Source organism: Pyrus communis, chromosome 1 (assembly GCF_963583255.1).
Source record: "Pyrus communis chromosome 1, drPyrComm1.1, whole genome shotgun sequence".
Taxonomy (NCBI): Eukaryota; Viridiplantae; Streptophyta; class Magnoliopsida; order Rosales; family Rosaceae; genus Pyrus; species Pyrus communis.
In genome coordinates, this window is record NC_084803.1 from 10,751,134 (window position 1) to 10,760,907 (window position 9,774).

Consider the following 9,774-nt stretch of genomic DNA (forward strand, 5'->3'; position numbering starts at 1 on the left):
TATTATTCGTTCTGCTAGGAGAAGGATATGATTGGTTTTATTTTCATATATACAATTTACATTATCTTTCTAATAAAGATAGTATCCACATATGTTGGTGTGTTCTATCTCTATTAGAAATGTTGGTGGGTTCACAGAGATTTCAATTCATGCTCTTGCATTTGACGTTTGTCTATTGTATATTCCGTTTGAGTTACTATAAGAGATGTATAATTAGCCAGTAAACATAGAGCAATAATTTTATCCAGGTCAAGACATTAATTGTTGATGATTATTTTCTTCATAGGAACAATTTTGGTAAAATTTGATGATTATATTATTTTCTTATCAATTAGTACCTGTTCTCTGTGACATCCCACATCGCCTAGGAAAGTGATCCTTAAATGTATATTCTCATCCCTACCAAGCACGAGGCCTTTTGGGAGCTCACTGGCTTCGGGTTCCGTGGGAACTCCGAAGTTAAGCGAGAAGGGGGCTAGAGCAATCCCATGATGGATGACCCACTGGGAAGTTGCTCGTGAGTTCCCAAAAACAAAACCGTGAGGGAATGGTAAGCCCAAAGCGGACAATATCGTGCTATGGTGGTGGAGCGGGCCCGGGAAGTGATCCGCCTCGGGCCGGGATGTGACAATTTGGTATCAGAGCCAATCCCTGGCCGGAAATGTGCCGACGAGGACGTCGGGCCCCTAAGGGGGGTGGATTGTGACATCCCACATCGCCCAGGGAAGTGATCCTTAAATGTATATTCTCATCCCTACCTAGCACGAGGCCTTTTGGGAGCTCACTGGCTTCGGGTTCCGTGGGAACTCCGAAGTTAAGCGAGAAGAGGGTTAGAGCAATCCCATGATGGGTGACCCACTGGGAAGTTGCTCGTGAGTTCCCAAAAACAAAACCGTGAGGGAATGGTAAGCCCAAAGCGGACAATATCGTGCTATGGTGGTGGAGCGGGCCCGAGAAGTGATCCGCCCCAAGCCGGGATGTGACATTCTCACTATCTTATTGTAATATATACTGCAAGCCAAATCCCTATTGGATTGTCCAATCCTTAAGTCGTTTTTTTTTTTTTCTTTTTTTCTTTTTAGGCAGAACTCAGGTTTGAAGTTGGAATGAGTGACTTAGGGTTGGGCTAAAAAACCGAAAATCCAAAATCGAAAAAAATGAGGCCTTTCACCGAACCGAAACAAAAAAAACGAAACAAAAAATAATTGAACCGAAATGAAAAGACTGAACCAAAAGCTATTAGTTCGGTTACGGTTTTAGATGTCAAAAAACCAAACCAAACCGAACAGAATAAATATAAATTAATATCTTTTTTAATTATTTCGGTTGGGTATAATTTATAAGTCCAATTTCAAGTATTAGTCTATTATATAAACTTACATAGGCCCAAATTTAAGCCCAAACCCATAAAACATTTGAAAGCCTTATTTCCTAAGGAAAACCCTAGATTCTCCCCCCTTATTTTTCCTACATGCCACTTCTCTGAATCTCTCTCATTGTCCTTCATCGTTCTCTATCTGTCTCGGTAATGCTAGAGAGACTAAATTTTGAAAACTAAAAAATATAGAAGTTGATGATTAATTTATTACTTAAACGTTGATAAATGTGCTCCATTCCTATTAGAGACACATCATTTAGTTTGCAAATTTAGTTTGTTGGATTCATCTCCATTTTTTTGTTTTTATTATAAATAAAGTAATCAATTTTCAATTTAATTATATATAAAAAAAAAACCGAACTGAAACCGGATCCAACCATAAAAAATTGAACTGAAAATAAACTGAATTGAATAAAACCAATAAAAAATCGAACCGAACCGAATCCACTCCTATAGTAACTTGATTCACAGATATTGAAGAGCATTAAAAATCCCTTCACAAAATAACCCAGGAAAAAAAAAAAAAAAACCAAGAGTGGACTTATAAATCAATTATAATTCATTATTTTGTTTTGTGAATCACACCATACATTCATTATTTGGAGTCGCACTACATGAACAGAGTAGAAGGTACCTGTAGTTATTAGTAACTAATAAAGGTAAGGTAAATGATAAGGTAAGGTATGAAATTATCACAGAAAAACTAACAGAAAAATTAGTTACTTAACAAAAAAACTAACAGAAAAATTGACAGAGGTATGACATTGTCACAAATTCGTAAGATGCGGTATGACATTGTCAATTTTAAAAGACGAGGTATGAAACTGTCGTGACCCCAATAGTTGAGGTAGTTTTTTTGTACTTTACCCATTTTTTTTTAAATTTTACTTTTATTTATTATTTTAATATTTAAAAATATTAAATAATTTTTTTAGTTTTTAATAATATTTTATTAATTTTTTAATAGAAAGTGGTCCTCGTCTCTTGCCACGTCAGCATTTAATAGAAAAACTAACAGAAAAATTGACGGAGGTATGACATTGTCACAAATTCGTAAGATGCAGTATGACATTGTCAATTTTAAAAGATAAGGTATGAAACTGTCGTAACCCTAAGAGTTGAGGTAGTTTTTTGTACTTTACCCAAAATATTTGGTAAAAATAAAATATATTGCTTATTTTAAAAGTAATGACATTCAAACATCAGCTTTTAAAAGCAGCATGTAGGTTGTTTTTAAAAACTACTTTAATAAAAAGAGGAGTTGTGCCTTTAGAATATTTTTAATTCCTGTAATATACTCATTAATTTTAAGCAATGATTTATCCTTCTAGACACTGTTTTTACACTGCTTTTCATACTCACGATACTTTTAAAAATACAATTTATCAAACACTCAACTGATTATTCTTAAAACACAACATAAGTAATTTATTAAAAAAGCACATCAATCCCAAACTGGCTCTGAGTAACTTTATTCACCAGAAATATTGAAGATCACTACAACATGACAAAGAACAAAAGATCAAATATCCCTTCACAAAATAACCCAGGAAAAAGGACCAATAGTGGACTTATAAATCAATCATAATTCATTATTTTATTTTGTGAATCACACCATACATTCATTATTTCGAGTCGCACTACATGAACAGAGTACAAAGTACCTGTAGTTATTAGTAACTAAGGACCAAGGTAATAATAATATTACTGATCTTTCCTCTTGGCATACAGCTAGTAGCCAATTGACCCAAATAGCTTCTTGAAACCGTTTTCTTTCTTGGACACAAATTTAACCGCAGCAGATTTTTGAGCAGCAATTTGGCTTTGTCCATCACTTGAAGTAGGACTTGGAGAAGGAGAAAAAGTGGGAGAAAAGGAAAGGGCAATCTTTTGGCCTTTGGAGCTATGGCCGGCGAAGGTGCAGGTCAAGTAATATCTACCAACATCAAGAAACTGATATTCTCCTGGTGCTTGGAATACATATAAGGGATCCGTCGTGTTGCACGAGTCAAAGTCCTCCTTGGTTCAAAGCCAAGTCGCTTTCTCCTACCGCAAAGTTAAAGGCTACAATACAAATGCCAAAACAAGATTAATTAATCATTATACTTCAGGTTATATAATGGTAATACTAAGATTATACTTAATAACACATAATAACATTTTCGAACAATATTAAAAATGCACATAATAACATTTATTGGTGTAAGAAAATCATCATTCAAATTAAAGAGGACAAATACCCTTTTTTATGAGTACCATAGACTAACCCATTATTTTTAGGAAATTAAACAAAATAGGGAAATTAAATTTCTGGGAAATAGCAAGCTTACTTAGAATATCGTCAACTACTAAGCTATGCTTGGCTGCCCATGCTTCATAGGTGGCAGCGCCACCGGGAGGAATTGTCCAACCCAACTCGTCTCTGACGGTATATTTTGCAGCTTCTACATGTCGCATGAGCACCGATGTTGCTGCTGCCACTGCTATAACAAGGGCCATCACATTCATGGTTTTGATCATCTTAGATCAATTCTTGTACGTCTTTGTGTTGTGTTCTTGTGCAGGAAGTTTGTAGTGCGGTTTTTTATGCAATGAAGTTCTGAATTTATAGAGAAAAATACCTCTTGGATTTTAGGAAGCGTTTGAGCGAGACCTGCTAAATTCCTCAAAGAGACGAGTTTTATGCAATGTGTATCACATCAGGAAACAAGCTAAATTAACCGGGCGGCCTTGGCGATGTTACCTAACATAATAGTTTCAACAAAACAAATTAGTTGTCAGTATCGCGATCAGTTGTTTCTGGTAATTAAGCCCAGCACTAATAAGCTCACATTAGTAAGGTTTATATGCAAAATATAATTAGCTAGTAAGCATAGTGCAAATAATTTTGTTTAGGTGATCTGAATTCTATGAGTTCCTTAAATAAAGTGCACCAAATACTTGAGTTTAACAAATTTGGCATTAAACACACCAGAAGATGCTAGCTTCGAGCCACGAATATTTATATGTACCAGATTTTTTATTTTATTAAGGAGATGAGAGGATTCGAAACTATTACAATAGTTTAAGAGACGGAGAAATTTCAAATCTGAAATTCATGAGTAGAAACCCAATACCCTATCCATTAAGATATTGTTGATCTCTTTCTTTTACGAAGTCTTTACTTGTTTCCTTCAAACACTTTCAAAACAAGTATTGTTGCTGCCCATCGGGAATTTACAAATATGTGTGTACGTTTTTTGTTTGAGAAAAAATAGGGTCCCAAAAAAGGTTCTTGTAAAATTTGATACATGTTATAAACTTTTTATTTAAGTGTGATTATGTAAATCTTAGATTAGATTTTTTTTCTAGTTATTCTTCACTATTATGACTTGTATTCCTTGAAGGAGAATGATTTATTCTTTCCCTTATTTCTATAAATAAAGGCATGAAAATAACACATCATCTACACAATTATGCAAACACATCTCTCTCTCTAAGAATAACTATATAGCTTTTTATGTAAGAGTTTTTCTATTTAAACATCATCTCTCATCTAACTAATTTCACCCTAATTTCTATTTACACCCCATTAAAGATTTTAAATTTAAACATTCTCTAGGTTCACCACATTTGTTCCAAACATACCCTATATAAACACCGCCATACCTGATTCTGATTTGGCTGAAACTCTGATTCCGTTGAATGTCATATATGCTAGTGGGAAAAGTTTGAATTTTAATTTTAAACTAGGATTGATTCTACCTCACAGTAACAAAACCCTTTTTTTTGTGATAGAGCAAAACCAATTGACGAATATTTCCACCTGCAAATCCTACAGAGAGAGAGAGAGAGAGAGAGAGAGAGAGAGAGAGAGATGAAAGAAGTTCTATCATAGAACGGTAGTGGTATAATATATCTGAACGTGTGAATTACTGTGTATTCGTATGTATTTTATCATCTCCTCAACACCAATACTACACCCGCAAAAACACCACCAAAAGTGTAATAACCCGTCCCGGAATTTACGTAAAAAAATGGGTATTTTTGTATCTTCACTAAGTTCGGAGGATGCCTTTCTTTTTAAAATTATTTTTGAGTCGTGAGCCCAAGGGGCCCACCCCCGGATTCTGTCCCCCCGAGCCTCTCATTTCTTTCTTCACTCTCAGTCTCTCTTCTCTCTTTCTTTATCTCTGTCTTTCTCTCCCTCTCGGTGCTCCTTCCTCCGACAAGAACACACACACACACACACCCATGCCCACACCTATAACTCTTTTCTAACCCCGTGGTTGTGTTTTGGACGTCAAACCACGAAGAAAACCACCTCGGAGGCATTTCCCAGTTTTCCGACGAGCACCGCCCCTTTCGAGGCAATTTCCGGCCAAACCACGGCGAGTTGGCCGGCGTGCGAGGTATCAATCTCTTCGTCTCGCTGATTACTACAACTTTCCTTTTTGTTTCACCTAATTTCATTGAGTATTGAAGAAGTTATGCTTATTTGAATCTTACCCAGTTCCGGCGGATACCCGTGGCTTCCAGGATGTTTTCCGGCCAACTCCGACCACGATGACGGGAACCAAGGGTATATTTCGATTCCTTACCTTCGGGGCTTCAATTTGGTATATTGAATGACATGTTTTGGTTGAGTTTTGAGCTCCAACGGAGCTTGGGAATTCTCCGGCCGAATTCCGGCGTCCTTCTCCGGCGCACCCAGGCCTTCGGGCCGTTCTTCACCCTCACACGGGCCTTAGGCCGGTTTGGTCTCTGGCCCAAAACCCAAAACATTTTCCTTTTTATTTTTATTTTGTTTCATTTTAAAAACCCAAAGGCCTTAGGGCCTTGGTTGTAGCCCAAACCCATTTCCCTTGTAAATTAGGCCTTAGGGCCGTGTGAACCAAGCCCAAAACCTAATTGGGCCATTGGGCCGTGAGGTTAAAGCCCAAACTCAACCCACCTAAAACCTAAACCCAATTATCCTAACCCAAACCCTTTAGGCCCAAACCCGGATCCAACCCAAAGCCCAAAACCCTAACCCAAAACCCATTGACCCGTGACCCTGACCCGTTTGACCCGTTGACCCGGACCCGGTCAACGGTCAGCTTTGACTTTGACCGATCAACGGTCAACGTTGACCGTTGACTTTTTGGGTTTTCATGCGGGACCCCTCCTAGGCTAATTTCGAAGTCCTGAACCCGTTTCCGATGTCCGTTTTCCCAAATTCAATCGTTTGAGTAGAGTTTGACTAAGTGTACCCTTTATGTGTTTAGGGGCGTTTAATTGTGGCGTTTTCGTCTTCGCTAGTGGCGTGGCGTTTCCGTCTTCGCTAGTGGCGTGGCTTTCCGACGGCGAAGTACTGTGAGTGGACCCCTTCTGAAAATGCATGTTTTAATGGTAGAATTGCATACACAGAAAAGCATGACTTTACGATTATGTTTTATGAAACGTTTTGAGATAACATGCTTACTAAGGCTAGTTTGAATTATTACTATTTTTCCTATAACCTATGTTCTTATAGAATATCTGATGGATGACGATATTATATTTAGAACATGTTTAGAACACTTCTTTATAGTATAGATGATGGATGACTTTATACTATGAAGTTGATTTTCAATATATGTATGTTCACTGGTTTTGTACTTACCTAATGGTCCTTTCCGCTACAGGACGTAGGGATAGATCCGGTCCGTCCCGGGCGACGGTTTGGTGTTGGCATAGGGCCTGGAGTGTGTTTTCCTGTGACTGTCTGCTCAGAGACGGGGAGCCGGTAAGGGGCCTGAAGTGCATTTTCCTCTGACTGTGTGCTCAGAGACGGGGAGCCGGCATGGGGCCTGAAGTGTTATATTGGACATTCACTAGTGATTACTATTTTATGCGAATGATGATTTGAGACATTGTACGACATGCTAGGTTTCGGAAAACCTATGTTTATCATTATATATGTGTTTTCATAAAACCTGGGGGTTAGTACGTTGATAACTGTTTTATTATATATATATCAACTTGGTCCACTCATGTTTGTTTTGCGCCCCCTTCAGGACTTAGAATCGAGGCATACAATCCCGACGTCCAGACACTTCCGCATCGGCATCTTCGAGTCCTCTCGGTGTAGGACCCACTCCTTGGTTTCATTCAATTTTATATTATTTTCTTTTAGTATTCTAGATTAGAGGTGTGCTCTGAACACGGTCCTTATTTACATATTTATTATTATTTTATATTTATAAGCTTTATTTATCCCTTGTTTTCAGCATTTGCACTCAATAAATGGCTTTCATCACCTTCGGGTGTCGGCCAGCACGTGCCTATCCTGGTATTTGGGGAATATCGGGGTCGGGGCGTGTCAAAAAGACACCCCACCCAACAGCAGCAATTTTATATATGATTCGAAAAGAAATAAAAAAGTAAACGATAGAAGAAGATGAATGATAGAACGGTAGTAGTATGAGATGAATGCGGAGAAAGGTATGAGATGAATGAAGAGGAAGATGAACGGTAGAACAATAGGTTTTTTTTTTTTAATTTTTTTAAAAATTTTTTAATTAAAACTTACAAAAAAAGGTTAAATATATTTAATAATTTCTGTCATGGATTTTTAAATAAGAAGAAGAAGAAGAGTTCGATGTTTCATGGCTTCACAAAAAATAATTGGATTATAAAGCCCCTCAAACAAAAAAATTCCACAACTAGCTGAAAATAATACAAACAAAATGGTAGGAATAGTTTTGTCATAAAAACAAAAAAAAAAAAAATTAACAAAATAGTGGAAGCAGTTTTCTTCCCACTACCTTGCGAGAAACACACGCGTAATGGAAGGAAACTGTAGTCTCAATCAGATCCAACCGCACCAGCAGGAATACAAAGCAGTTTTCTTCCCACTAATTCACTCAAATCCAATCGCACCAGCAACTTTCATGTAAGCACTGATCTTCCTCTCACTCTATCTCAGTTACCCATTTGTTGTTCATCATCTTGCTTCGATTAAGCTATTTGTGACTGGAACCGTCGCCTTCATTGCCATCTTCCCCAGGTACCCAACTTCCCAATTTAAAAAACTAGGGTTCATTTTTGGGGTTTTTTTTTTAGTTTTTAAATTTTTTTTTTTCTGTCTTTAATTTTGGAATGGTGACTATCTTATGCAATGGGTGAGATTGTGTGTGTTAAAAGAGATTGGGCATTTACAGAGCCACGGAAAATCCCCAAGTCCAATTCTGATTTTTCACTCTTTTCATATTTCTTTGTTCCTTGCAGATTCGTGAAAAGGATTGGGACTACAGAGGCGAAGCTCCGAAAAATTCTGTGGATCACAAAAAGGGAGCAGCAGAGTAATTGATCATCGTCTTTTTCCTTCTTCATTTACATGGTTGCACCGCTTGAAAAATTTCTCGTTTGTTGCTTGGACTTTTGATCAGCATATATTTTTTTTATACATATTTTGTTATGGGTAGTTGGTGGAGGGACGTTGGTCTCTCTTTTGTTTATTTGAGTATTGCATGGGATTGGATTGTATTGCACTTGGTTTGATGTTGTTTAGGTCGGTAATGCAGGGATAGAAGAAACAAAGAGGCCTAGATACACGGAAGGAAGAAACCGCCATTCTTCTTCAAATTTGGATCACAAGAAGTGAGCAACAGAGTAATTGATCATGGTCTTTTATCTTCTTGTTCAATTTTCCCATTTCATTTTTAATATTTTTCAGTTCTCACTCTTCCCGGAGATTACATCTACAGGTCCCTCTTCACAAGATCCCAGCACGTTTCTTTTCACCTCCACTTCTCCATTACCCTTTCGAATTTCTCCAATTTTATTTTTTTGTCATTTTGTTCCTGGGTTGGATTCTTTAGTTTGATTTTAGTGCTGCATTTTTTGTTCTTTTGGGTTTAGTCTCACCTTTTTATAAAACCCAATTGTAAGATAGTTCCTATGTTTGTGCTTTGTATTTTCAACTGTATTATGACATGGATTTGTATCAAGTTTGCGAATTTTGATGTGAGGTTTTTTCTAAGTTGCTCAATTGTGAGTTGAGGTTCTGCATGTGGAGCTTCTTATGTATGTACCCTTTTTGAGCTGTAAAGCTACATGATTAATCAATTTTAGGTGTGTTGATAAGCAGGTTTCTGCTTATTTCTGTTTTCTTATTGATAATTCGGTTTACTTTTGAAATACTGTGTATGTTTACATTGAAATACTATGTATGCAGATTGGCACAAACAGTGGCAATACTATGATTTTGGCCCGAAAGCAGTACCTCCTCTGATTTGTCTTCCTGGAACAGCAGGGACAACTAATGTCTGCTACAAGTAGATCATGTCATTGTCCATGAAGGTAGTTGGCTGGCCTTCATGTAATCTTCATTGTATGTATCACATAAGTCTTTGCATTACTAATATCAATTCCTCGTCTACATTCTGCTCATT

The 9,774-nt window shown here is 37.2% G+C and overlaps 1 pseudogene; it reads right to left on the reverse strand.

Annotated features, from left to right (window-relative positions):
- Positions 1–3,109: 3,109 nt before the first annotated feature.
- On the reverse strand, positions 3,110–3,898 carry LOC137742052 (early nodulin-like protein 15; annotated as a pseudogene).
- Between the last annotated feature and the right edge of the window lie 5,876 nt (positions 3,899–9,774).